Below are 8,595 nucleotides of genomic sequence, written 5' to 3'. Positions count from 1 at the left end.
AGGAATAGATTTCGATGAAGTATTTTCTCTAGTAGCTCGCATTGAAACAATTCGAATTCTTATATCAAGTTTAGCTACGAATAATTGAGAGCTTCACCACTTAGATGTAAAAACGACATTCTTACATGGTGAATTAAAGGAAACCATTTACGTGATGCAACCAAAGGGATACTTGAAGAAAGGAAGTGAAGATAAAGTGTATCGACTCTCAAAAGCCTTATATAGTCCAAGATAATCACCTTGAGCATGGAACACGAAGCTCGACTCAACCTTGAAGACGATGAAATTTCATAGGTGTGTGAAAGAACCATCGGTCTATCGAAATATTGATGGAGTAAGAATTTTGATTTTGGATATCTATGTTGATGACTTATTTCTCACCGGATCAAGTTTGAATATAATCAAGAAATCCAGGACCGATCGACATGGCCAAAATATTTCAAATGACAGAGCTCGACAAACTCACTTGCTATCTCGATATTGAAGTACAGCAAGAAGCAAATGTGATTGTCTTCAAGCAATAGGCTTATACCCAAAGTATTCTAAAAAAGCTAAACTTCAAGACTACAACCTAGCTCATGTTCCAACGAAACCAGGTACGAAGATAACCAAAACGGAAGATGAACCATAGATCGAAGCAACTCGATATCGAAGGATTGTGGGATGTTTTTGTTATATACTACAGTCTAGATCAGACATGGCATACACAGTTGGAGTTATAAGCCATTATATGCAGAGGCCTCAAGAGTCGCATGGAACAACTATGAAGCACCTCTTAAGGTGTCTTTAAGGAACCATGAGTTACAATATCAAGTATGAGAAGAATGGTGAAAAACGACTCATTGGTTATAGCGATAGTAGTCATAATATTGATCTGGATGATGGCAGGAGTACAACTGGACATGTGTTCTATTATGGGCCATCACTGATAACTTGGTGCTCGCAAAAACAAGATACTGTCACATTATCATTGTGTGAAGCAGAGTTTATGACAGCTACAACAGCAGCATGTCAGTCGATATGGCTTGAAGACAGCGAAACCACTAATAAAGAACAAGAAACAATGATTATTCGAGTTGACAACAAACCGAAATTTTCACTCACTAAATCTTGTCTTCCACGGAAGAAGCAAACACATCCATACAACGTTTCATTACATTGGAGAGTGCATTAAAAATAAAGAAGTGGATGTTGAGTATGTACCAAGAACAAAACAGAAAGCAGGCATTTTGACAAAGCCTCTAGCTCACATAAAATTCAAGGAGATGAGAAGCTTGATCGGAGTTCAAGACCTTTTTGATTCAACTTAGAAATTCGGGGATGAATGTTGGAATTACTATGGATGTAACATCGGAATTTCCTTATTTAGGTTCCTTTGCATATTAGGAGTCATCTAAACCTCATATATATATATATATATATATATATATATATATATATATATATATATATATATATATATATATATATATATATATAGACACACACTGAGTTAGGGTCAATGCATAGAAAAACAAAGTGTAATTGAGTTTTTGAGTTAGTTTTCTCACTAAATAAGAGAGTTATTCTGATCATCTTTTCTTCCAAGTTATTGTTTCCAATTCTTGAGATTGTACGTGGTATGAGTATAGGTTTCGGTTAAAAGTGGCTCTATGGTGTTTTGTTTTTATGATTCCTTCAAAATTCTTGCATAAGAATAGGAAAAAATATTGTAATTAGCACTATACATAGACATGGTTTTCCTTGCAGGCCTATGCAGGGGTGCATAGACATGTCCAGCTGATGTGGCACTAACAGTACATCAGTGATATGTTGTGCCGGAATACATGTGATTTTGAAATTTCCTGCATATTGTATATTATATAATGCTGATTAATGACTTGCATACAGTCTTCTGTTTATAATGCTAATGACTTGTGTTTACTGATTTCATAGAGTACAAGCATATCATGGAGGTTGTTGAATCAATATTCTTAAAACCAATCATTTCACATGAGTGGTGCAGCCTCCTTGATACCAAATTTGATTCTGAAGCTATGTATTGTAGCGAGCTCACTATTTTATATTTGATTGATCAAGTTTACAAACCTTTTATTATATTTCTTAGTCATATTTATTTTGTTTATAATCAATGATTAAAGAAGCACTTGAGCGTATTATACACAAAGTGAGGGTGACGTGCAATAATGTAGCAATTCTTTATTCTACCACCACCACATGTCTATTATATGCTATTGTAATGATGATGCACATCTTCTTCTTCTTTTTTGTGTAAAAAGAAGTCAAAATAATCGACTGAATAAGCCTACAATATTACAATTTCTTTGATCTCAATCGAGCTATCTATATCCGAATGAAAAGGAATGGGTCTATAATGCATATTGTGGGTAATGTCATTGGAAGATGGTTGACAAGACCAGTAAAAAAGAAGGCGAAAATGATAAATCATTCTAAGCCATAATCGAAAGCCATGATGGTTGATTGGGTCCGGTGGGGCGTATTGCAGGATTGTAAGAATAGTGGTTCAACGGTCGAGTACTTGCGAGGGGAGGACGTATGTGGTGGCGAAGTCAAAACTTACCGACAGGGTGTTGTTGTGGGACGGTGGTGGGGACGTTTATTTAGATCGGAGGAAATATGACCATTAATTTAAAGAGAGTGATGATGAGATGTGGGAAGAAAGTGTTGAAGGAAATCATTAATCGTAATTAAAGGGCTTTACTTAAATGCAAAAGGATTCCGGATTGTTCTATGTAAAGAAATGGTTCAGTTATTTACACGATTTACACAAGTTTGGAGTTTTCTACCCGAGGATGGTATTCTAAAAAAATATTTACCAAAGTCTTGTTTTAAAATTTTTTACATAATTATTGCAATAGGTGTTTTTATGAGGCCCCTGTTTTATAAGATAATAAAAACCAAATAAACCCCTTGTCTTTTAAAAAAGATATCTCCAAAAAAAGTCTTAATATTTTGGATAAATTTTTAATAAACTTCTAAATTTTTTTTTTGAATAAAAAAGTCCTGACTTTTTCACATTTTGAATAGAAAAGCCCAAAAAATCGGCTAATTTATTCACTTTAGTCATTTTTGACATGTTCAGCAGATTATGGGTACAAATTGTTAATTTTTCGAAAATAATAAGACTTTTTCGCAGATTTCGTCAAAATTTTTATATAATGTATAAACATATTTTTTACATATCTATATTTATTTTTACGTATTTTTATATTTTTTATATTTTTTATATGTATATATTTACATATTTTTATGTATTTTAAATGTATAAACGTATTTTTTTTTACTTATTTATATGTATTTTTAACCATTTACATATTTTTTATGTATTTTTATGTGTTATTTTTTATGTATTATGTATTTATATGTATTTTTATATATTTTTACGTATTTATGTATTTTTTAAAGCTTTTTATATAGATGTTTATATATTTTAAGTGTATAAACGTATTTTTCACGTATTTATATCTACTTTAAAGTATTTTACATATTTTTTATGTATTACGTATTTATGTATTTTTTTTTAAGTTTTTTATATAGATTTTTTTGTATATTTATGTATTTTAATTGTATAAACGTATTGTTTTACGTATTTATATGTATTTTTAAGTATTTTACGTATTTTTTGTGTGTTTTTATGTGTTTTTTATGTATATATATATATATATATATATATATATATATATATATATATATATATATATATATATATATATATATATTTGTGTATTTATGTATTTTTTTAGTTTTCTTATATAGATGTTTATGTATTTTTATGTATATTAAATGTTTAATTGTATTATTTATACGTAAAAAATATATATAAACACGTAAAAATAATACAATTAAACATTTAATATACATAAAAATACATAAACATCTATATAAGAAAACTAAAAAAATACATAAATACGCAAAAATACATATAAATACATAATACATAAAAAACACACAAAAAATATGTAAAATAGTTAAAAAATACATATAAATACGTAAAACAATACGTCTATATATTTAAAATACATAAATATATAAAAACATCTATATAAAACACTTAAAAAAATACATAAATACGTAATACTTAAAAAATATGTAAAATACTTTAAAATAGATATTAATACATAAAAAATACGTTTATACATTTAAAATACATAAATATCTATATAAAAAGCTTTAAAAATACATAAATACGTAAAAATACATATAAATACATAATACATAAAAATAACACATAAAATACATAAAAAATATGTAAAATGGTTAAAAATACATATAAATAAGTAAAAAAAATACATTTATACATTTAAAATACATAAAAATACGTAAATATATACATATAAAAACATAAAAAATGCACAAATACGTAAAAATAGATATAGATATGTAAAAAATATGTTTATACATTATATAAAAATTTTGACGAAATCTATAAAAAAAGTCTCATTATTTTCGAAAAATTAACAATTTGGTCTCATGACCTGCTGGACAGGTCAAAAATCGTTAAAGTGAATATATTAACCGGTTTCTTGGGCTTTTCTATTCAAAAGGTGAAAAAGTCAGGACTTTTTTATTCAAAAAATAAAATTTAGGACTTTATTAAAAATTTGCCCAAAATATTGAGACTTTTCTTGAGATATCCCTTTAAAAAAAGAAGAAGCTTTAACTCATGAGAGATGGTTTTTGTCGGCGGCACTACATAGGACGATGCGAAGGGTCATCACTGTGTCTTTGGGTGGGGTATGGTAGTTCGTCGGTGCTGCGGGACTCTTGTCGGAATGACAACTGTTACTAGTTGCTTACAGTTTTGATGCGTGAATTGATGGTTTCCAACCACCGTCATGTTTCCGGCCACCACCATTTTTCCGACAATAAAACTCTTATAAAGAAATTACAGTTGAATAACTAAAAAACAGTAAACAAAAACACTACCGATAGCATTAATGGAATGTCTAGAAAGACAATATGATTGACATTCCCATACAAGTAACATATTTCCCTCTTAATTTGCAATTCTATAATTCCCATACAAGCATCTGAAGTTTTACAAAGAACATGCCTTAAATGAACATCACAAAACTATCATGAGCGTTAGTTTAACCTTATATTTTGCTAAGTAGGGCCTTAGGGCCCACAATTATAAAGGGTCCCATATTCTCCAAACTTAACATCCCCTAATCTAATAAATAAAAGCATTTTCGCCACGTGGCAGTTAATTAGCCCTCCCTGATCGAATTATCCTGCCTATTTTATGCAAGTGAATTTCCGTTTATGCCCCTGCTGTTGAATACGCATATGGTTTTGAATATGGTTTTGAATTCCTGTGATCCCAATTGTTGATCTCCTTAGATCTCGCCGATTTCTAATTGACCTGACCATCTCAAATGTCTTTAATTTAGGAACTGTTGTATTTCCAAATGAATTTCGTAAGTTACTTTTTCCTCTGTTCTTCAATATCAATTATTCATACTCAATTTTCATCAATCTCTCCTTAAATCGGAGACGTAAAATCTATGTATCATTTTTTATTTCGTCTGTATATCATTCCCTTTCCATCATTATTTTAATTATCAAGCTTACATAGTCTTACGTAAAATCTCGATTCAGATGGATCCATTGAAATTTATGCATATTCATGATTGAGGTGAATTTACCCATTCTTGATTTTTCTGTTTCCTTTGTTTTAGATTAAATCGTAATATAAGATTAAGGGATGGAGTTATTTCAGATCGAAGAACTTCAGGATGTACCGAGAATTAACCTGAAAAAAGAAGGTATTTTTTCATCTGATTACACAAAAGTTGGCTCAATCAACTTCTTATTTCATCCATTTAGATGGACATTGATTAAATCTCTTCTTTATACTCGGTTTTTATACTTTTGATTTGTTGGATTCCATTTTTGCAGATAGAAATGGAGAAAGAACCAGTACAAATGGTGGTGCCTCATGGTGATTGTCTCTGAAAGGATTTCAGTGATGGTGGAACCGATGATCTAGAAAATATCACAAAGTTGTTGTGCTGTAATCTGTATGTTTTCCCTTGTATTTTTTTTAGTTGCAAAATGAATGGAAATTAAATTGATTCCATTAACATTGTCTGTTGCGTCTTCAGATTGATCGAGAAATGTTGATTAGCCCTAAAAATGCAAGTTTGGGGTTTGCTACTTTGACAAACATACTTGGATTGGCTAACGGGGCAGTTACTGATGGGGTGCTCATAAAGTACATGGTATTTTTCGGATTCAGGACAATTCCTTTCTTTTTACAATCAAGCACACCTTGGAATTTAGTTTTCTTTCAAAATCTCATCTATGTTTTCTTTTAGGTTTAAAAAACAGTTTTCATAACTACATGAAGATCAACAGAAAATGAATGAAAAGAAGTTTGAATAAGGGCAATCAAATTCTATCAGGTAGAACGCTATTACTTATCCATCCTTGCATATATTGTTTCTAGAGTTTTTGGTTTATAGTGATGAAATCGGTTTTAACAAATTTGTTTCACTTTATAATTCTTCTCTTGGATCTTTTTGTGAAATTTGTCGATAAACTGACATTAATATGCAATAATACTTGGTGATAGGACACATATTTGGGATGAAGATGCCTTTGATTTTTAGTTGTTAGTTTCACTTTGTAGTGGTTCATATTTTCTTTCAGTTTTAGATAATAAGGACCTGCACAGATGATCACAAATTTTTTTCTTCCTTTTCTTTATTGGAATGGTGTACATATGGGAAGTTTTTGGGAACAAAAAAAGCACCATATATGTTTTTGACTTTTCTGTCCCTTCCATATTCCTTGTTTATCTGCTTATCCTCATTATCTATTTCGTGATCGATAACTATTGCAGCTTTGTTGCAGCAATAACCTTCTTTTGAGTTGTCTGGAAAGCTTGCTGCTGACACCAATCGAGTCAAGGGTGAGTGAGTCTTTTGTTCACTTCTTCCCTCTCTGTTTCTTATAGATAATAGAAATAGATTTTCAAGAAACTAAATTAATATGATAAATAATGGTTTAATTGACACTTTTTTCGGGTAGGTGTGACGTTGTTGTTTACTGAGCCACCAGATGCAAGGAAACCAGAAATAAGATGGAGATTCTATGTTTTTAAGGGTAGTGAAGTGCTTAATGGTGGGCTTGATCATGTCCTTCTGTTATTTAATGTAAAAAATGATTTTGTGTGAATTTTAACAACTTCTATTTAAAATAAATAAATAAAACAAGTAATTTGTTTTCCAAATTACTTTTATTTAATATTAACAAATTATTATTGTTATAAAAAGTAATTTGTTAATTACAAAATATTTAGTTTTCAAAAAAACACTTCTGTTCCAAAAAACACTACTGTTGGAAAACTAAAACAAGTAATTTGTTAAAAAGTATCTTAATATAATAAGTTGTTCTTCAGTATGTATGAACAAAATTTAAGAATTTGTAATTAGCAAAAATGGCCAAAGTGACCATAAAGATAAAAATGATCGTTTTCACTAATAAAATTACTTTCAATTTTGATTAATTCAATAAAATATATTGCTATTTAGTGCATTTAAAGCATGAATCCGCCAAATGGGATAAATACCAATATACTTTTACACACATAATCAAATTTGCCAAAAATACCCTTCCATTGTCAATCATGCTCTTTAATTAATGAATTTCCTATAATACCCTTGCCTAAGATGTGCCTAAAATCAAAATCTTCCATATCAGCTCAACAACATAATTATATTTAATGCGATAAATAGCAACCTACTTTATAAGATCGCATATTATTTTGTATGAAATTTTGTTTTTTTTTTAAACTTAACTTTTGTGTGTGTTAGGTAAGAGGGTAAATAGAAATTCCAACATTATTTAATGCATTTAAGCCATGTATCGGGTAAATACAACAAATACCAATCTACTTTATAATAATCAATTATTATTATTATTATTATTATTATTATTATTATTATTATTAATGCATTTGGGCCCTATATATGTTTTTCTGTCTAAGAAGTTGTTTATAAGAATGTACGTTTTTTTTTACTTTCCCATATTGCCCTTACCTAACATGTGTTTTTCCTTGTGATCATCTTCTTCCTTGATGTTGCCAACCAATACTAACATTTGAAATCTATTCGTTATATGAGTCTATATTTGTGAAAATTGGATCTACATTCCATGATTTCTAACTATATTTGTTAGATTTAAGACACGAGTTTAGGTGAAGATATATTTTTTTTGATAGATCTAATTTTTTCGGGCATAATAGCTTTGAACATTGATTTATGTGGAATGTGGCTTAAAGTGGAACTTGAAAGGACCTCTTTCTTGACTTTCATATTTCTGAAAGACCCAAAATTTCATATTTGACAATATAGTTACTCCAAAACATGCTACATGCATATTTATAAAATAATATTTTACATTGATAAAGTGATTACAAAAGATTGGATACAAACCGACTATGTTTTAAGATTTTACATAACTACCCAGGATATTGTAATTTTATACAAACATAAACTGAAGTACAAAAGTACTATTACAAACTATTCTAAGCCTTTCAACAGTATATGACTACACTGGTTACTTATC

At 29.4% G+C, this 8,595-nt stretch overlaps 1 long non-coding RNA gene across 2 annotated transcripts; it reads left to right on the top strand.

Annotated features, from left to right (window-relative positions):
• The first annotated feature begins 5,290 nt into the window (after window positions 1-5,290).
• Window positions 5,291-7,272, top strand: LOC145162263 (uncharacterized). Of its 2 annotated transcripts, none has more exons than XR_013738995.1 (7): window positions 5,291-5,441; window positions 5,703-5,789; window positions 5,923-6,044; window positions 6,129-6,245; window positions 6,342-6,428; window positions 6,869-6,937; window positions 7,057-7,272. It is a non-coding gene; the product is annotated as an uncharacterized LOC145162263 (long non-coding RNA). The 2 variants fall into 2 exon arrangements; XR_013738994.1 differs by having other exon boundaries at window positions 5,292-5,441; window positions 6,880-6,937.
• The last annotated feature ends 1,323 nt before the right edge of the window (window positions 7,273-8,595 follow it).

This window comes from Lactuca virosa, chromosome 3 (genome assembly GCF_052849685.1).
Source record: "Lactuca virosa cultivar CGN04683 chromosome 3, Lactuca_virosa_CGN04683_v6, whole genome shotgun sequence".
Lineage (NCBI taxonomy): Eukaryota > Viridiplantae > Streptophyta > Magnoliopsida > Asterales > Asteraceae > Lactuca > Lactuca virosa.
This window is presented reverse-complemented; position numbering and strand designations above follow the sequence as displayed.